General features: G+C 41.5%; 1 non-coding gene across 1 annotated transcript; it reads left to right on the top strand.

The window, feature by feature from the left end:
• Window positions 1-1439: 1439 nt before the first annotated feature.
• Window positions 1440-1543, top strand: LOC122666374. The gene has a single exon (XR_006333567.1). It is a non-coding gene; the product is annotated as a small nucleolar RNA R71 (small nucleolar RNA).
• The last annotated feature ends 20625 nt before the right edge of the window (window positions 1544-22168 follow it).

Raw genomic sequence — 22168 nt, 5'->3', positions numbered from 1 at the left:
ACACTTGCACCAAGGTCCAATAAGGCATGATCAATAATGGTGTTGCCTATAGTGCAAGAGATGGTGGGGCTTCCAGGATCCTTATGCTTGGCTGCTACTGACTGTGAGATGAGAGAACTAATGTTAGCAGCCAAGAATGCCCTTTTGGGTACATTGGTGGTCCGCTTTTGGGTGCATAAGTCTTTGAGGACTTTAGCATAAGCGGGGATCTGGGTAATAGCATTCAATAAGGGGATATTCACCTGAACCTGTTTAAACACATCCAATATCTTCTCCATAGAATGAGACTTCTTACTAACCAACCTATTTGGGAAAGGGGCAGGTGGGGTATAAATTCTTTTAGGGTTGGTTTTTTTAACTTCCTCAACAGAATCATCTTTGGTTTTCTTAACCAAATCATCTGGAATTTCTTCAGGTTCATCAGACGAACTTGGAATAGTAGGCACTACAATGGCCTCTTCAGAAGAGGGAGAGTCAACAGGAGTATAAGATGGTAAAGACTAAGGTGCACTAGCCTATTGATACTCATGGCCACTCCTTAAAGCATATACAACATTAACCTAGCTGGAGGGCCCTTAAAGCTGTTGGCCTTGTACCTGGTTGAGTGGAGGAGCTTGGGTACCTTACTGATTATGAACTTGATGCCTAGGATTTGGCTCAGGTTGGCTAGACAACTTCCTGTTTCCCTCTCATGCAAGATTATGACAATCTGGGTGAGTTGCTTCTCTATAAGGGCAATCCTTTTCTCCATCTCACCATTTCTTGGTGCTTCTCCAGTATTGGTAAACCCTGGGGGTTGCTGATAAGGTGCAAGGAGAGGAGGCCTAGCAGAATTTATAGAAGGTTCTAGAGGAGGACGAGGGGGGAAGGGGTTAGGAGACATGCCTTGGTTTTGTGATGCAAAGTTGGGCCTTTGGACACCAAGCTGACCTTTATTGTGAAAGTTGGATGGGGCTACTTAGTTCCCTTGGTTCCAAGAGAAATTAGGGTGATTTCTCCATCCTGGGTTGTAAGTATTGCTATATGGATTATTTTGGTAGAGAGCACTTATATTCTCAGTGTTGAAATTACTCACAAAGTTGTTGGGGCATTCCTCCAAAAGATGTCCAGGGGCTTGGCACCAACTGCATATGGACACATGATTGACCTGGTTAACTGGTATAGACTCTTTAAGAACTATGGACTTCAACCTTTTTATGAGGCTGTCAAGTTTGGCCTCCTTGGCTGGCATACCCTCGATGAGGTACCCCTATGTGGTTCTTTCAGCCTCTTGAAAAGATTCCCACTCCCTAGTCTTATCAGCCAAGTTGGTTAAGAATGTCCATGCATCATTCTCCTCAGAAAAAGAAGTAAAGCCTACAGGACACATGGACTCTACAAGTTGCTTAGTCTGAAAGTCAATACCCTCATAAATAATTTGGCATAACTGCCACAAGTCAAAACCATGGTGAGGGCATTCTAAGAGGAGATCCTTGAATCTTTCCATGAATTTAGAGGACTCTTGTGGTTTCTGCCTAAACTAGAGTATGTCACTCTTGAGTTTATTGGTCTTGTAAAGAGGGAAAATTTTTCTCAAGAAGGCAATGGTGAACTCATCCCATGTATTAATGGAATTTGTTGGCAGTCCGTAGAGCCACTTCTTGACTTGGTCTTTCAGGGCAAAGGGTGTAAAACTAAGCCTAACTGCATCATCAGTCAAATTCTGGACCTTAATTAGAACACAGACCTCCTCAAATTCCCTAAGGAAGAGATATGCATCTTCATTGGTCATCCCATGGAAGTGGGGTCGCATGCTAATGAAGTTGGTCTTAAGTTCATAATTGTTTCCTGTAACAGGTGGTAAGTTGATGCAAGAAGGCTGTGCAGCCCTAGTAGGGTAGAACCTATCCTTAAGAGTCTTGGATTGTTGATCACCCATGGTCAAAGGTGGGGTCAAAGGTAGTGGAGAATGTGGTATTCTAATAAGATGGTTACTTGAATCACGAGTCCACACCATAGCCACCTAAACAAATATGAGGTCCCCTTTAGAAAATTTAAAGAAAAAATAAAAGACTTAGAAAAAAATCACCAAAAATAAGAGGGAGTCCAAGGTAGATAGTGCATCTATCCCTCAAGAATCGAAACAATGGTTCCAAACCTATAAGGATGTCATATAGGTTGATAGCAAGGGAACCCGTATAGTCTTCTATAGCCACCTACGTGCGACTCCAAGTAGATTCTAATGTAGGGTGAAGGACTACTATACATTTTTGTCTCCAAAATCACTCACTATGTCGCTTTCCTGTTATCAAGAGTGGTCACCTCCAAAGATAAGTCATATGCCAATCCACCCAACCAAGTCAAGATGTAGCGTCATAGGTAACTTAATCCTATGAGGGACACCAAAAGATAGAGGGTTGGAGCATATGAAGGACTTTAGATTGGGTGCACACTATTTGAAACAGAAGAGAAACAAGAAGAGGTTTTCAAAAACTTTTTTTTTAGAAGAAAATGAGGAAGAGAAAGAGAGTAAATTAAAGCACTTCGAACTACTTAAAAATCAGAAAAATAAAGTGGACAATAATCTCCCCGGCAACGACGCCAGAAACTTGTTTGCACAAAATAATAACAGCAAGCGTACGGATCAATCGTAGCTACGGGTCAAACTCAAGGAGATATACGCCACCCTATTTTACTCACTTTAAAGTAATGCAAAGTGAACCAAATTAAGATGTTAAATTAAACTAATTAAACTAACAAATTAACGCATCCTAGCTCACAAGCATCTAACGAATTAAATTAGCGTCCTAACACATATCCATCTAACCTATCAAACTAACGCGGATTGAAAGGGATAAATTGCAGCCACACACCACAACCACATTAAAAAAAATAAAAGAAATAGAGGGAGAAGAAGAAGAAGAGAGAGAGAATGAGATTAAGGGTTTAGAGAATAAAAACCTGGATGTGCTTGAACCGGATTGAACTTGCTTGCATGAATTAATTAAGCCTTGCATGAACACTTGAATAAACTTACCATGGCTTCCTCTTCTAAATCTCCAAGTCTTGTTATCAACATAGGAACTTAGACTAGAAAGCTTTAACCTAAACTAGAATTAAATTATTAGAACCAAATTGAAGACATGAATTGAAAGCATGAATCAAAAGCATTACAACCATGAAATAAAAATCATAAAAGCAAACTAGAACTTAGAAAGCCAAAAATCACAAATTAGAAGGAGAAGAAGAGAAGAAATTTCACTAAGTAAATGAACAACTTTACAAAGGAGAGGGTAGGGGTATTTATAGGGGGAAGAGAGGAGAAGAGAGAAGAGAGAAGTGGTAGGAGAAATATTTCCTAAGAAAAGAGAATATTCTCTTCTCCTTCCTCCTTTACAATGCCTTGAATCCTAAGAAAAAGGAAAAAAATAGAAACTAAGAGAGAAAAATCCTAGCTACATAAACCTTTTATTTATCAAAAAGTAACTTTCTAATTCTAACTTGTGCTTCCTTTTCCTTGTAGGTGTCTTCTCCAAGCAATGAGATCAAGGCATCTTTGGCTTTTCAACCTTCCATGGATGAAAGAATATTTTTCAAATTAAATTTATCCATAGTCAAATCCCAAAAGTGCCCTTGGAAAGTTGGAGGAGAGAGAATGATGACTAAGACTCCACTCAAAGAATAAACAAAATACCCATTCTGTCCTTCAAAAAAAATTGGAGCATGGGGTGCTTATATAGCCTCACTATTGCATTCCTTGTGAAAAACCATCCAAAATAGACCCAAATTTCGTCCAATTTGAAATTCGGGAGCCCAAGATATCTCAAGTTGAAGTTGGACTACTCCAGAGCCTTCCAAAAGAAATCTTTCGGCTGACAGAAAGATAGCTTCTAATAATTGCGCTAAGGCCCCTGGAATCCGAACTTCCGCTTTACTTTGTCCCTGGTCGACTGTCAATAATTACAAATAAACCCTATCCATGGAAACGGTCGTAACTTCTTCGTTTCAACTCGAAATCAAGTGCCGTTTGAACCGTTACGAAGCTGACTCGACGGGTTACGCATCCATACTATTAACACCTCAAAATTTTGCTAAGGGGCCCAGTATACTCACGTTCAAATTTGACTAATTGGCTTGATTCTTTTAGTGCTTAATCCAAACTTGATTTTCTCGACTCCTGGGCGCTTCCGGCTATTCTTAGCATCTTTTGCTCCATTTTTACAAGAATTCACCTAAAACCTAAAAAGCACAAGAAAGTACCGAAGTAACTCTATCCAATGTGGTAAAATGTATGCTTTATGCCCTAAGATTTCACACATAAATGTGCTCATCACTTAGTGTTCCCCAATCGGGCAGTGGTGACCATGTTGGATAACTCCTTCACTCACAAAGTGTTCACGTATTCCCAAAACATCGGCTTTGACTCGCTTGAGTCTCAGTCATTGATGAACCAAAGAATGTGATCACACTTTGCAGTGATAGGGTACCCGCATAGGGTGTCAGAGACACATGTCTATCCCTTCCTACATCTGGCAGTAATACATGAGGGAATCGACAAAGTAGATTCTTCGTCAATGCACACATCAAACATGTGAGCACTCGCATTCGTACCCTGACATCACATGTCTAGGCATACCCAATGCGACGACCATATCATAAGGGTGCCCAGCCCAAACCCTAATCGTGACTACCATTTTAAGTCAAACTTACAGACACATAATGCTCAAAAAGTTTATATCGCATGTGACAATATTAAACTAAAATGTATAAAAGTTCAATACAAAGGTGAACCGGGTTGAACTGGACTGAACCGGGTTTGATGGACACACACTTGTCCAACAATCTCCCACTTGTACATCAAAGCCAATTCCCCATACATTTTAAACCCATGCTCTCCATGTGTTTCTCAAACACTCCTGGAGACAAACCCTTTGTCATGGCATCAGACACATTTTCAGTTGTGTCCATTTTGGAGATACTCACGTCGCCCTGCTGGATAATCTCTCTGATGAGGTGATACTTCCACTACACGTGCTTATTCCTCTGATGAGCCCTAGGCTCCTTAGCTTGTGCAATGGCCCCTCTGTTGTCACATAACAGGGGAATAGGGCCCTTGATAAGATCAAGGACTACTCCAAAAATGTTAGGAACTTCCTAACCCAAACACCTTATTAGCCGCATCACATGATGCAAGGTGTTCTTAAAAAAAATTGGGATCGGCTGTAGATTTCTATTTTGTACTCCTCTATACAATGGCACCTCCACTCATTAGACTAGTAATGACTCACAATACCTACTGCATAGCAAACGTCCGGCCTCATACACAACATAGCGTACATAAGACTCCCTACTGCAGAGGCATAGGGAATCTTCTTCATCTCTTCAATGTCCATCTGAGACTGAGGACATTAAGATTCGAAAAGACTGACTCCATGTCGGAAGGGAACACTTCCCCTCTTGGAGTTCTCCATGCTAAATCTGGTCAGGACTTTGTCTATATAGGTAGCCTGTGACAAGCCTAACATCCTTTTCTGGCGATCTCTCACGAGTTTGATCCCAAGGATATAGCTAACTTCTCCAAGGTCTTTCTTTGAAAATGTTGTGGATCACCACTGTTTTACTGATGAAAGAAATCCTACATCGTTACCAATCAACAATATGTCATCTACGTATAAAAAAAAAAAATACTGCCCTCCCACTAATCTTCTTGTAAACGCATGGTTCATCCATGTTTTGATCAAAACCAAATGATTTGATTGATTGATCAAACTTGATGTTCCAGCTCCTGGAAGCCTACTTTAGTCCATAAATGGACCTCTGCAATTTGCACACCTTTCTTTCTTCCTCCAAGGAAGAGAACCCCTCTGGCTATTCCATGTAGATTTTCTCTTGAAAACACCCATTCAGAAATGCAGTCTGCATATCCATCTACCAGATCTCATAATCAAAGTGTGCAGTAATAGCCAATAAAATCCTGATTTCATCATCGCCACTGGTGAAAAAGTTTTCTCATAGTCTATACCATTTTTCTGGGTATAGCCCTTTGCCACCAGTCTCGCTTTGAATCTTTTGACCTTTCCATCCGCGCCCTTCTTCCTCTTGAAGATCCATTTGCATCCAATTATCTTAACGCCAAGTGGTGGATCGACTAGAATTTAGACCTTGTTTGAATGCATTGAATCGATTTCAGAGCGCATTGCCTTCAGCCACCTAGTGGCGTCAACATCCTTTAGAGCCTCAGAGTATATCATCGGATCATCATCCGATTCAATCGATACCATGTGGGACTCTTCCATTGTTTCCTCTTCGGTTAGAAGAGTAAGCCTGGTGGGTGGTCTAATAGTCCTCCCACTACGTTGAGGTTCTTCAATTGTTGGTATTTCAGCGGGTATGTCAATTGGTCTCACTTCTGGAAGTGACGTTTCTGAGCTATCTGATAGCTCCTTAATGATTACTGGTTCGAACCTCTGGGTCATCATTTCTTCCTCTAGAAATGTGACGTGTTTACTTACAATGACCTTTTGGTCAACCAGGTCATAGAAATAATAGCCTATTGTGCCTTTAGGGTAGCCCAAGAAATAGCATCTTGAAGTCCTGGATTCCAACTTGTCTATCTGTTGCTTTCGCACATATGCTATGCAACCCCATACCTTAAGGTGTTGAATATTGGGCTTGCGCCCTTTCCACAACTCAAAGGGCATCTTGGCTACAGACTTGGATGGAACCCTATTCAAGATATAAATCGCAGTCTCTAAAGCATACCCCCAGAAAGAAAGAGGTAGCTCACTATAAGTGAGCATCGTCCGGACCATATCCAATAGGGTTCGATTGCGTCGTTCGGATACACTATTTTGTTGTGGTGCACCTGGATTAGTTACTTGACTAACTATCCCCTGTGATATGAGATATTCCTTAAATTCATCCGATAGATACTCCCCTCCACGATTTGATCATAAGGACTTGATGCGTTTATCGAGCTATCTTTCGACCTCGGCTTAGAATTCTTTGAATTTATCAAAGGCTTCTGATTTCCTATGCATCAAGTATATGTAACCATATCTAGAGTAACCATCGGTGAATGTGATAAAGTACTCATACCCATACCTTGCTTGTATGTTTATGGGTCCACACACGTCAGTGTGTATCAACTCCAATAGATCTGTGGCTCTAGTACCTTTATTGCTAAAGGGTTTCTTGGTCATTTTGCCCTGAAGGCATGACTCACAGGTGGGGAATGGTTCCACCCTCAAACTCTCTAAGGGCCCATCCCTTATCAATCTATTGATTCGGTCCAAGTTAATGTGACATAATCTTAGATGCCATAGGTATGTTGAGTTCACTGGAGCTGCTTTCCATTTCAAATCAACATTTGAAACAACATTCGTTCTAATAGGGTAATCTAGAAAATACAAACCACTTTGCATATAACCAGATGCCACAAAGGAATTATTAAAATGAATAACTAACTTAGTATTAAAGGAAAAGCTATACCTGTCCAAAACAAGTTTTGAAACTGAAATAATCTTTCTCTTGAAAGATGGTACATAATAGCAATCCTTTAAAATTAAACAAGCAGAACTAAAATTTAAAATAAAAGTCCCCACAGCCATTGTCATGGTCTCAGCTCCAGTGCCCATCCGAAGATGCACCTCATTTCTTTCCAAGTTCCTTGTCTCCTTAAACCCCTGCAAATCATTGCAAATGTGAATAGTGGAACCACTATCCACCAACCAATAATTGATCGGTTCAAAAGACAGATTAGACTCATAAAGAACGTGAACATCACATATACCTTCTTTAGCAGCCTTTATTTCATCTGGCTTCTTATCTTTCAAAGTTGTCAGGTAAGCACAATAGTTCCTTTTCCAGTGACCCTCCTTCTTGCAATAGAAGCACTTGCCTTTGGCTTTATTGCCAGACTTCCGACCCTTGGTTTTCAGGGTCTTACCCTTACTTCCCTTTTTCTTTTTCTTCCCACTTGAAGAAGGCTTTGCCTTAGTTGCATTGACCTTAGCCTTGTCCTTTTTCAAGGATGCTTCAGCCTCTACCAGTGCGTTAGCAAGCTCGGTGAGCTCCATCTCCTTGTCAGACATCTTGTAGGACATCTTAAAGGGTGCATAGGCAGGGGTGAGTGACACTAAGATCCCATCAGTCTTGTATCACAGGCTGAAATCAGCCCCTATGGATTCCAATTTTTCAAATAGATTGATCATTTTCATTACATGATCCATCACTAGAGTCCCCTGGGACATCTTGGTATTGTGGATTTGACTCACCACATCGAAATGGGTGTGTGTCAACTGCCTATTGAACAGTTCAGTAAACTTATCCATCTTACCCCCAGTAGTGCGTATATCCTTGACCGAGTCCAGAACTGGCTTTTCCAACGATCCTAGGATATAAAGCGATGCCTTGGAATCCCTCATGAGGAAATCCTGCATCTCTTCATTTGCCTCAAAATCGTTCGGGTCAGGTTGAAGAGGAACTTGTTCATCTAAAACTGTATACAGTCCTTCAGCAGCTAGGAGCAACTTAATGCTCCGGTACCAATCGACATAGTTTGTACCATTAAGTTTGTATTCGCAAATGAGTGTTAACAGGTTAGAATTAGCCATCATATAATAATCTACACATGTACAAGTAAAAACCACATGCTAATTAACAACCATTGAAAAATAATTGAGCACACACACATCAATGGTCTTTCATGATTTGGGTTTCCTTCATAACCCAAAAGATGATTTGGATACCTACAACCCTTGTATGCATAACTTACCCTGTTAGGAGTCATTATACACACCGTGGTAGTGTGGAGTAAGCTGTCCGCCTCATGGGCTTCCAATATTTTCGGCCACCTGGGTGTCATGTCCAGATCTTGTCGGCTGACATGCACCCAAGTCATGTACTTACCTATTGCATTAGTTAGAATCATGGAATCATGAAAGATGGCCCACTGTCGCAATGCCCTCTCACTATCCATACCCTAACGTATCTAGATAGAGGTAAATATAGATAAATGTGTGACAGAGGTCCTGGCAATGTCCTGTCGGCTTATGCGGGGTCATGTCACACACTTTCTACATTTATCTTCAATAGGAGGCCATGGACATGTCTACCGATTAAGACTAGTCCATATCATACTTGTATTATGAATAATGAGGGATTAATCAACTCTCACATATCATGGATAGATTTAAACATTCATAATTAATCAACATTAATTAAAGGTGATTATGGGATGGCGGCATTTTTATTAGAAGCAATTAAATAACTCTCCCAATAAAAATAAACTAATAACTTGGGTGCATCAACCATGCCATGGATGCCACACCTCGATCATCTCCTTCGCCCGATCACGTCTTCAAAGTAGGTGATTTGCATCTCCATAAGCTTTGAGCGCCACATGTGGATTACCATCAACATGCTCTGGGAGTCCTAACTCCTCTAAAAATTACAATGGAAACCTAGGAAAAATCTATATATTTTCCTTCCATAATAATAAAGAAACCCCGCATGGAGAAACCCACCCACCATTTTGGCTGCCCATGGGGTGGAGTACATTTGTTTATAAAAAGATAGGGGGAGAGAGAGAAAGAGAGAGAAGCATCACATCCACCCATAACCCCATGTATCACATACATACACAATCCATCCATTTTATTAGAATGCCATTCCCATAACCACATCATAATATTATTTCATGCATGGGCATTAAAGCAAGTAAACCAAAAATTAACATGGATTCCTTCAATTACTGAACCACCACATCACATGTGATAACATGTATCCAAGCCCGTAAAATTAAAATCTCATTTTAATTGCAAGTGGGTGGAGGGGGGGAATTCCTTCACCCATCTCTTCCTCCAAAAAAAAAAACAAATATTAAAAATTTCTATTTTAAAAAATAACCTTTTTTTTTTTATTAGAAACTGGAGGGGAATCAAGAGGGTGCATGCAGCCCACTAGAGCATGCGCACAAGGACAAGGTAAGGGGGGAAGGCATGCGCAGAGGCTTGGCAGCGTGCACTTCCCCCCCCCCCCCCACATTAAGACATGATTAAAAATTTTAAATTAAAAATTAGTAATCACAGCCTAATTAGATACATGCTTCAATAATTGGAATTAACAAAATAAAACCAAATCCATCATCACATGGGTAGGTTGTTACACTAACAACCTTATAACTACCCATGTGCACATGGGAAGGTTATTACAATAACCATATTTTAACCACCCATGTGCCAACTTGCATCCCACTCATGATAATCATATTAACCATTAATTATTCATTATTCACAGGTGGGAAAGGTGGCTCTGATACAACACTGTAGGTCAAACTATGGTCCATGGGATCATTATGGTTCACCGTGGCAAACCAGTATACTACAAAATTAGGGTACTGCACGCCCTGGGCTAGCCCATGGTGTCCCATGGGTGACCCATTTAAATTTTAGGGTTTCCCATGGTTGCCCATGGGAACCCTAGTGCATCCCTGTTAGGGTTTCTCCTTCCCTCATGTGTCCCATGCAATTTTAGAACACATTAGGGATAAAGAAAAATACATCTCTAGTCATCACATGGCAAGAGGGATCCATCCCATACTCGAATGCGCAACAGAAATAAATCGATTTGAGTTTCTTTCGCATCCCATAAATATTAATAATTAAAACAGAAGGAATTAATCAAGAACTGCTAACCTGGTGAGCCTCAAGTGTTGCTCCTCCAATAGACAGTGGTTCTTCCTCCAAGAAGCACTCCAAGCAGACAGATCTGAACCTCCAATGGTGCTACCAAGGTTCTCCAAGCCAATCCGAATATATCGCCAACCAGATCTGGGTTTCTAAAACCCTAGCTCTCAAAACAAGAGAGCAAGAAGAAGAAATCACCAGAGAGAGAAGGAGAGCCAAAACCATGGGAGGGGGCGGCTGTGAAAAACGTGGAAGCCTGCCTCCCTCCTACGTTTTGGGTTCTATTTATAGATGGGTTTCCAAAACCCAGATGGGAAGAATTCCTATGAGAGTCTGACACTCTCTCTCCTAATTTACTCTATCTGTTTATCTCAGATAGGCTCTATCTGTTTATCTCAGATTGGCTTTATCTGTTTATCTCAGAGTCCTTTGCTTGGTGAAGAAGCAGAGTCTAATAAGGAAAGCATTAATTAATTACTTTATTTAATATCTATGGATAATTACAATTAGCACCATATCTATTAATTAAATAAAGAACCATGTTGGATAACTCCTTCACTCACAAAGTGTTCACGCATTCCCAGAACACCGGCTTTGACTCGCTTGAGTCTCAGTCATTGATGAACCAAAGAATGCGGTCACACTTTGCAGTGACAGGGTTCCCTCAGGCATAGGGTATCGGTGACACATGTCTATCCCTTCCTACATCTGGCAATAATACATGAGGGAATCGACAAAGTAGATTCTTCGCCAATGCACACACCAAACATGTGAGCACTCGCATTCATATCCTAACATCACATGTCTAGGCATATCCAATGCGACGACCATATGATAAGGGTGCCCAGCCCAAACCCTAGTCGTGACTACCATTTTAAGTAAAACTTACGGACACATAATGCTCAAAAAGTTTATATCGCATGTGACAATATTAAACTAAAATGTATAAAAGTTCAATACTAAGGTGAACCGGGTTTAACAGGACCGAACCAGGTTTGATGGACACACACTTGTCCAACACTTTCGACATTCACAGACGGCGAAATAGGAAATAATAAATTACAAATGAGAAAACATGCAATAATTAAAAACTATAGGGGGGCAAATATAAATAAAAGACAAAACACATATATACATTAATAAAAAGTTAACTGTGGCCGAAACCACTACATAAGTTCAATTGGAAGTACTACTTCCAAATACATCAGCTGACAAAAAAAAAAAAAAAAACTACTACATAAACCATGATAAAAAAAGGGAAAGTCTGAACTACATTAAGACAAGTCAGGCTAAATATAAGAAACTCGAGTTGGAAAGCTACTCCTAAGGAGGAATGTCGCTCAGCGGAGGCTGAGTCTGTCAGGAGTTGACGCGATAGTAAGAGTCCCAGAAATCCAAGCGCAGTTCCACAGAACCTACTCTCCCCTCCAGGGATGTAAAGCCCTGATCCATCCTTGTAGACATCTTTGTAAGCTGGGTGCGGAGGCCCTGAAACTGTGCCATCATATCAGACCATCCGTAAGACTCAGGCACCTATGATTCTGCAAACTAGTAGCACCGGTCAGCACATAGGAGGGCAAATCAGTAAACTGTGCTCCAATCCCCTCTATATCACCCTACTCCTCTAGGCCAACCTCCTGCTCCTGCTCTTGTCCCTGCTCCATCTCATCTCCATCCTCTGGATCACTCTCAAGCTCTCCCAAAACCTTAATCTTCAGGATCGAGGTCTTACTAATAGGTCTAGACCTGTCCCTATCCATGTACTCTCTAGCTATGGGAACATCAAAATGCCGAAACACTAAAGTTAGAAACTTCCCATAAGGTAGGTTCCCATCAGAAGGATTCTGTGCATGGTAAAGCATAGCCTGCATCAGTAGATACGGGAGGTTGATCACTAGACCCCCTTACTAGCTCCCAATAAATAGTAGGTAATGTAAGCCCTGAGCATAGAGATACTCCCCTAGTTATCGACCTTCGGGTAGATGTTGTAAGAGATGCATCCGCTAATAATCCAACACTGATCTTGTAGTCAGCCTCAGGCTTCGGAACCCCCTCTGATCCAGTCAATTCCTTGAAGACCATCCTCCTAGTCTCTAAGGAAAACATGTCTGAAATGTCTATCCTGGGCTTGTAGTAGCATCTCTTGCTTGTGTTAGGCAGCCCTAGGATCTCTGCCAAGATGGCAGTGGTAAGTCTGATGTCTACCCCCTTTACCCTACTCTCCAGGCCAAATTCTCGTGCCCCAGATGGCACAAGGTTGCAATAAAAATATCAAACCAAGTTCGGGTAGCATGGCTCTGTGGGCGACAACATAGATGCCCAGCCTAGGGCATTGAACCTAGCATATAAACTATACTGGTGGAAGTCATCCACCTGCACCATCCTTCCGTTCACTATGCTGTTGGACTTGAATTTGGTCCAATCCCTAGAATGCTCAAACCTAGAAAACCAGAATCGATCGAAGTCTGGTTCTTCAGAAGAAGAATCCTCTCTTGGTGAGGCTGGTGGCACAGAAGAGGATGAAGAAGGTGCAGAGTTTGACCGCAGCCTCTTGTGTGCCACTGATTTCCTTGTCGTACTATGTCTTGTAGACATGGTGCTGCAAGAAGATATAATGAAAAGCAAATTAGGACAAGGGAATCTGGAAGTCTAAAGTAAAAAGACCCAAATCTATGGACAGCAGTCCAAAATAGAGAAGAAAGGTGAAGAACTTACCTTAGATTTGCGTGGGTGCGCGGGAGACTCGTGCAAACACGTGGATTTGGTGAGGAAGATGTCAAAATAGCCCTTGGAACTCTGCCCTAGGAGTTTGGAAGGCTGTGGAGTGAAAATGAAATGAAAATGACCCTTCTCGAACTGAAATAGGCTGGGCCCCGATTCTCTGGGCAATGCACTGGGTGATGTGGCCTAATGCCTAGAGAATCGCCCAGAGAATGATTTTTCAGCAGTTTTAGTGTAAATGTTTATGGACTTGCTAATTTCCCTCAAAAATAGAATAATGAACATGAAAACATCAACTAAATAATAATTTGAATAAAAAATATTATATAATAATATAAATAATTAAATAATAATACACATTATTAGCTAAATAAAACACAAATAGGAGTATTACATAAGGGCAAACTATCAACGTAAGAAATAATATGTATGGGTAATAAAATTCTCTCTTTTTATTTAAATGGCTAAAAAAATGTATATATATAAATGATAATGATTTGTAATATTAATATTAAATATTATGTGCCTATATACATGTGTGTATGAACCATGGTTGAATGATGCTGTGCAAACTTGAACATAGGCATATAGGTATGTTGAATTGTGTAAAATCTTAGGGAGCGTAGACCCTACCATACCCATAGCCTAGGTCAACCAGGAATAGAATCTAATAGGCTGCCGAGCGAGATTTGAACCCTATAGGTACCGAGACACCATGTGCAACCTCGAGCTGACCTGTTTATTTTCCTGCTCATGCTACTTAATTTCCTTATGGTGCTGTACTTAATTTTTGAGATTAAGTGACCATAGTGGCCTGATACTTAGAACTCCTTCATGACAGGACCTTATTGTGTTGTTCGGGCTTGGAGACCCCAACAATATGCTATATATTAAACAATTGAGGAAGAGATTGATTTGGATATAAGAGATACAGACCCGTGCTGAGAATCAGTTGGTTGTTTACCTAGCTCTTGCAGACACTAGTGGACCCATGGGTCAAGCCATTTACCTAACCCTAGCTGATGGAGTTAGGAGTGACATAGGATATCTCTATGTGCAGGCTCTTATCACCAATTGGAAGCTGCAGAGGCTTGCCTTCTAGACACAGGTATATAATTAAGAAATTGCTGTTTAAATTAAATTTCAAGATAACATCATGCATAACATATCACGATATAAAACACTCCTCGAACATAAACAAATAACATGAACAGAATATTAAATAAATAATAAACCTTGCTGGGATGACAACTTGATTTCACTGGAACTATGGGATAAGTATTGTACATGTGTTAGATAGGAGTTATTTATTGACCTCAATAAGAAGTGATGGATTATTGAACAAGTAGCTTTCTCCAGAAAAGCAGCCATGGTCAACACTAGAACCAACCGAGGTGGTCATCGAGGAAGACGCCCTCGAATTGTCCTAGAGGTTGAGCTGCCGAACGAAACCGAAGCTCAAAATTTTGAAGTGTCGGCTACTTCGCCGAGGCCCCAATGGCTGCTCAAGCTACTGTTGCGGCACCTCAGCCAGGTATAGCAGCTGGTAAGGTGAATTCCTTCATGACCACTATGATGCGGACCATGCAGCAACAACAGGAACTACTAGGCCAAATGTCTACACAATTTGCGGCCATAATGCAAGAGCGTGCAGCACCACCTCCACCACCCAACCGGCCAATACTTTTTCCACCACCTATACCTCAATACCTAGCTAAAAACTCTACAGCCAAGGTGATGGAGAGGTTCAAGAAACTCCAACCACCCGTGTTTTCCAGGTTGAGTTCGGAGGCAATGCAGCCAGAACGGTGGATTAGTGCCTTAGAGAAGGCATTTGATGTGCTTGAATGTATAGATGCATAAAAGCTGATATGTGCAGGTTATCAGTTGCAGAATGAGGCTGAAGCCTGGTGGAAGGCCACCAAGCCAAATCTTGAAGGCGCTCATCCAAAACCTACTTGGGAGCAATTCCAAGAGGTTTTCATCAAGAACTACTTCCTAGAGAGCTTTAGGGAGAGAAAGGAAGCTGAGTTCTCTGTACTTGTGCAAGGAACCAAGTTGGTGCTGGATTACCAGCAACGGTTCGAAGATCTGTTCCACTTCACTCTGGAACACCTGAAAAGGGAAGCAAGTAAGACGAAGTAATTTGAGAAGGGACTCAAACCAAAGATCGGGTTTGTCCTGTCAATTATAGATATTCGGGATTATGCTCAAATGGTCGATAGGGCAAAGACTATGGAAGATAGGATGAAAGAGAAAGAAAAGGATAAAGGTACAACGTGGCCCAGATTGGGCAAGAGGCCGAATAACTACCATGACTTCGGTTGGTCGAACAATGTTTTCTGAGGAGCTAGTTCGAGCCCTAGTCCGACTCCGTACCATAGGCCAGATGTGGGTCAGAACCCTTTCCGCCCCACTTATAATTGGCCTGCCCAACCAACTATGAGTCAAGCGACAACAGCAGCCTTGCCAGCCCGACCAGCTACAAGTTAAGTAAGCCAAGCCTCAACACCGGCCGTGTTGTCCAACAAGTGCTACGTGTGCAACAAAGCAGGACATATGGCCAGGGAATGCATGCACTGCGGATACAACACTTACTCGCCAAACTAGTCCTATGCTAGACCTTTTCAGCAGTGGGACAATCGAACTCGAGGAAAGGTATTCACACTGACTAATGAAGAAGCGGAGGTGAACCCCGATGTGATGATAGGTAAGCCCACTGAACACTAATAAATTGTAGGGAATAACCTATAGATATGTGAGACTTAAATTCTATACAAACCCTAGGTACCCTGAATGTCTCAACCATTCCCGAACGAGTACTATTCGACTCAGGCACATCCCACTCTTTCGTATCAACTACCTTTACGAGTAGGATGACTGATCAACCAAGGGACATCAGGCACAATTTAGTAGTCAGCGCACCGATGGGTAGTGTAATGAGCCTGAAGGAAGTCTACAACCCCTGTTAGGTAGAAATTTATGGGAAGAACCTGACCGCACGTCTGATAAAGTTTGATATGAAGGACTTTGACGTAATACTAGGCACGGATTGGCTATCCGCCTATGGAGCAACGTCATGTGTGCGGAGAAGAAGATTATATTCAAGTTAGATGATGGGTCGGTCTTCACCTACCAAAGTGAACCGATGGGGAAGCCCAACAGAATAACCTTATCCGCCCTCCAGGCGCAGAAGTTGCTGGATGAAGGATGTCAAGGCTTTTTGGCCATTGTGATGGACACCGAGGTAAAGATAAAGTCTTTGGAGGAACTTGACATCGTCAGAGAATTTCCTAATGTGTTTCCAGAAGATCTGACCCAGCTACAGCCAGATCGTGAGACAGAGTTCGCAATTGATCTGACTCCTGGTGTAGCACCGGTATCCAAAGCACCGTATCGAATGGCACCTATTGAGTTGAAAGAACTATAGGTCCAACTATAAGACTTGCTGAAGAAGGGCTATATATGACCTAGCGCGTCTCCCTGGGGAGCACCCGTGCTATTCGTGAAGAAGAAGGATGGTAGTATGCATTTGTGTATCAGCTATTGTGAACTAAATAAACTGACAATCAAGAATCGATTCCCATTGTATTGATGACCTATTTGATTAGCTACAGGGAGCAAGAGTTTTCTCTAAGATTGATCTTAGGTCCGGATACCACCAGTTGAAGATCAAGAGTGGCAATATTCATAAAAAGACGTTTAAAACTTGATACAAATATTATGAACTTTCAGTCTTATCATTCGGGTTAACTAACGCCCCGGCAGCGTTCATGGATATGATGAATAGAGTGTTCCATGATGTGTTGGACAAGTTCTTCATTGTATTTATTGATGACATTTTGGTGTACTCCAAGAGTGAAGAGGAACATGCTCGACACCTTACCTTTGTATTGCAATGTTTACGGGAACACCAGCTATATGCCAAGTTCAGCAAGTGTGAATTTTGGCTTCACCAAATTGGATTCTTGGGGCACATTGTCACCAAAGATGGCATCAAGGTAGACCCAGACATAGTGAAGGCGGTTCTCGAGTGGGAGACTCCGAAGAATGCCACTGAGATCCGAAGTTTCTTGGGTTTGGCAGGATATTACCGCCGGTTTATTGAGAATTTCTCACGCATCTCAGCTCCCATGACAAAGCTGACAAAGAAGGGCACAAGGTTTGAGTGGAATGATGCTTGCAAGAAAAGCTTCCAAGAATTGAGAAACCGATTGGTGATGTTACCAGTTTTGACCATTCCTGATGGCACCGGAGGAATGGTGGTATACACCGACGCATCCAAAACGGGATTGGGTGGTGTCTTAATGCAGAAAGGTAAAGTGGTCACATATGCCTCAAGGCAGCTAAAGGAACACGAAAAGAACTACCCCACTCATGACCTAGAATTGGCTGCGATAGTCTTCGCATTGAAGATATGGCAACATTACCTCTATGGTGAAAAGAGTGAGATTTCCAGCGATCACAAAAGTCTGAAGTATTTTTTCGCCCTGAAGGAGCTGAATATAAGATAGAGATGGTGGTTAGAATTGGTGAAGGACTACAATTATGAGATTCAGTACCACCCTGGCAAAGCCAACGTAGTGGCGGATGCGTTAAGCAGGAAATCACAGATCGCATCTCTCGCTTCCTCGGTTGTAAGTGAGCAACTGTTAGAAGAAGCTCGGAAGTTTGTCCTAGAGCTCTTGATCCAAGGAATGGCTACGCAGCTAGCAACTATGGATATACAGCCATCGATCCGAGAGGAGATAATTGAGAAGCAGCCTTTTGACCCCGAATTGGCCAAGATAATCTGGGAAGTGCAGCATGGTGTCCACAAGGACCCAGACTTTTCGCTGGCCCATGATGGGGCATTGAAGTTCAGAGATAGAGTGTGCGTGCCTGACAATTACGAGGTACAAGACCGAATCCTTAAGGAGGCACATAACTCACCCTATTCAATCCACCCTAGAAGCAGAAAGATGTACAAGGATCTGAAGAAATACTATTGGTGGATTGGGCTGAAGGAAACCATAGCTATATACGTGTTCGAATGCTTCACCTGCCAACAAATAAAGGCGAAGAGACACCGACCGTATGGATTATTGCAGCCACTCCCTATACCTGAATGGAAGTGGGAAAGAATTACCATGTATTTTGTGACAAATTTACCCAACACCAGGAACGAGATGAATGCAATCTGGGTGATTGTAGACGGATTGACGAAAGCGGTGATCATGTCGTTAACCGGTCAAAAATAAAACCTTAAATTAATCTAGCAAGTAGCAAGTAAGGGGTCGATCTACGTGGAACTGGAAGGCTAAATTACTAAGATGATGAGATGAAAGTGATGAAAATTAAAATGTATAAAATCTGATTTTAAAACTACCAACAAAAGAAACAAATCTAAGCTAACAATGATATGCAAATACGGGAGAAGACTATCTTTAGGGTTTGAATCCCCAATGGGTTGCCATTCAATTAGGTCGCATGCTTCGGTTTATTATAACCACAGGCCTAATAATACCATAGAATGTAGGGTTCCTCCTAGGTATGGACTATCTTGACGATTACTATCGTCCTTCGCTTATAGGGCTTGGTACGCTTAGTTCGTTCAGCTATAATCCATCATCGGTACAACCACATAAGAACAAAATACCATTGCTTGAATGAAAAATAATGAATCACAAAAACAGAACATCAATTAAAATCATCCAAACAGGGATGGGGTCTCAACATCAAGCAATCATGCATACAAACCAGAACTTTAAATAGCAAAAACTATTAGTGTTGGACAAGTGTGTGTCCATCAACCCGATGTGGTCCAGTTCAACCCGGTTCACCTTTGTATTGAACATTTATACATTTTAGTTTGATATTGTCACATGCGATATAAACTTTTTGAGTATTATGTGTCCCTAAGTTTTACTTAAAATGGTAGTCACGACTAGGGTTTGGGCTAGGCACCCTTATCATATGGTCGTCGCATTGGGTATGCCTAGACATGTGATGTCAGGGTACAAATGCGAGTGCTCACATGTTTGATGTGTGTATTGGCGAAGAATCTACTTTGTCGATTCCCTCATGTATTATTGCCAGATGTTGGAAGGGATAGACATGTGTCACCGACACCTTGTACCTGAGGGAACCCTGTCACTGCAAAGTGTGATCGCATTCTTTGGTTCATCAATGACTGAGACTCAAGTGAGTCAAAGCCGATGTTCTAGGAATGCGTAAACACTTTGTGAGTGAAGGAGTTATCCAACACGGTCACCACTGCCCGATTGGGGAACACCAAGATAGAGACTGTCTGTGCATGGTCGGATCAGAATTAGGATCCAGTACCGTTTTGAAAATGGTTTTGCAAAATTTATTTTACATAAAATGATACATTATTTATAGTTATTTCAAATAAAACGTTTTATCGAGTTTTGCGGGACCCGATCAGATGCACCGACGCTCTTATATGGACATGTACTATAGATTGGGGTTTGGCAATACATGTGTACATGCCCTAGATTCCATAATGATGGTGTTGATTAGTGGGGGGGGTTGTATATGATAAATTGTTATCATATAGGGAGTTATTTGGAATTTACTAATTTAATTGGCTCTTTATTTAATTAATGGATTTGGTGCTAATTGTAATTATCCATTAATAATTAAATAAAGAATCTAATTAATACTTTTCCTATTAGATTCTGCTTCTTCACCTGTGTAGCACTTTGAGTTTAAACAGAACTGCCAGACTGAGAGAGAGAGAGTCAGACTCTCACTAGGGCTCTATTAAATCTATCTAGGATTTAATTAAACCCTATTATTATAAATAGGGGACCAACAAGCAGGAGGAAAAAGAAGCTCTCCATGTTTTTGGAGCAGACACTCTCTCTCCTGCATTTTTGGTTTCTCTCTCTCCCTCTTGTGATCTCTTCTTCTTCTTGCTTCTCTCACCTGTGTTTGAGAGTTAGGGTTTGTGAAACCCTAGATATGTGTTGAGGAGTTTGAGGGCATCTGGGATTGGCGTGTAGAACCTTGGTAGCACCATTGGAGGTTCAGATCTGTTTGCTTGGAGCACTCACTAGAGGAAGAACCACTGTCTATTGGAGGAGCAACACTTGAGGCTCACCAGGTTAGCAGTTCTTTATTAATTCCTTCTATTCATTGATTATTAATATTTATGGGATGCGAAAGAAACTTGAATCGACTTTTTTCGCTGCGCATTCGAGTTAGGGATGTGTCCCCCTTGCCATGTGATGGACTAGGGATGAGTTTCTTCGTCCCTACTGTGATACTAAATTTTATGGGACACATTAGGGAAGGAGAAATCCTAACAGGGATGCACCAGGGTTCCCATGGACGACCATGGGAAGCCCTAAAAATTAAAATGGGGCACCCATGGCACACCATGGGCTAACCTAGGGCGTGCAAAACCCTAAGGATAAATATCTTGTTCTCCCTAGGGAACCATGGTTTGATCCTTGGACCGTTGTTTGACCAACAGTGTGGTATTAGAGCCACCTTTTCCACCCATAAATATTAGATAATTAATAGTTTAATATGATTTTTATGAGTGGGATGCAAGTTGCACATGGGTGGTTAAAATTATGGTTGTTGTAACAATCTTCCCATGTGCACATGGGTAGTTACAAGGTTGTTAGTGTAACAACCTACCCATGTGATGATGGATTTAGTTTTAATTTGTTATTTCCAATTATTGAAACATGTATCCATGTATGTCATGATCATTAATTTTTATTTAAATATTTTTATCATGATTTTAAGTGGGGGAGGGGGGGGCGCACGCTGCCAAGCCTCTGCGCACGCCCTCCCCTTGTTCTTGCCTATGTGCACAGCCTGCATATGGGCTGTTGCCTGCGGGCAGCAAGCTTGTGGGCTGCGGCCTACAGGCTGCTGTCCGTGGGCTGCTGCCTACTGGCAGCAAGCCTGTGGGCTATGGCCTTGGGCTACTGCCCGTGGGCTTTGGGCCCATGGGATGCGCAGGGAGTGCCTGCAGCCTATGCGTGTGGGCTGCATGCACCCCCCTTGTTTTCCCTCCAGTTTAATTAAAAAAAAAAAAGAAAGGAAATTATTTTTCAAAACAGAATTTTATTATTTTGTTTTGTTTTTGGAGGATGATGATGGGTGAAGAGATTCCCTCTTTAGCCACTTGCAATTAAAATGCAATTTTAATTTTATGGGCTTGGATACATGTTATCACATGCGATGTGGTGGTTCAATAATTGAAGGAATCCATGTTTTAATTTTTGGTTCACTTGCTTTAATGCCCATGCATGAAATTATATTATGTTGTGATTATGGGAATAGCATTCTAATAAATGGATGGATTGTTTATGTATATGATACAAGGGGTTATGGGTGAATGTGATGCTTCTCTCTCTTTCTCTCTCTCCCCCTATCTTTTTTATAAACAAATGTACTCCACCCCATGGGCAACCCAAATGGTGGGTTGGTTTCTCTATGCGGGGTTTCTTTATTATTTTGGAAAGAAAAGTGTATAGAATTTTTCCTAGGTTTCCATTGTAATTTTAGAGGAGCTAGGACTCCCAGGGCATGTCGATGATTATCCACATGTGGTGCTCAAAGCTTATGGAGATGCAAGTCACCTACTTTGAAGACATGATCGGGCAGAGGAGATGATCGAGGCGTGCCATCCATGGCATGATAAATGCACCCAAAATTATTAGTTTTATTTTTATTGGGAGGGTTCTTTAATTGCTTCTGATAAAAATGCCGCCATCCCATAATCACTTTTAATTAATGTTGATTAATTATATTGTTTA

Source organism: Telopea speciosissima, chromosome 6 (genome assembly GCF_018873765.1).
Source record: "Telopea speciosissima isolate NSW1024214 ecotype Mountain lineage chromosome 6, Tspe_v1, whole genome shotgun sequence".
Taxonomy (NCBI): Eukaryota; Viridiplantae; Streptophyta; class Magnoliopsida; order Proteales; family Proteaceae; genus Telopea; species Telopea speciosissima.
Note: the sequence above shows the minus strand (reverse complement) of the source record. Positions and strands in the feature narration are given on the sequence as shown.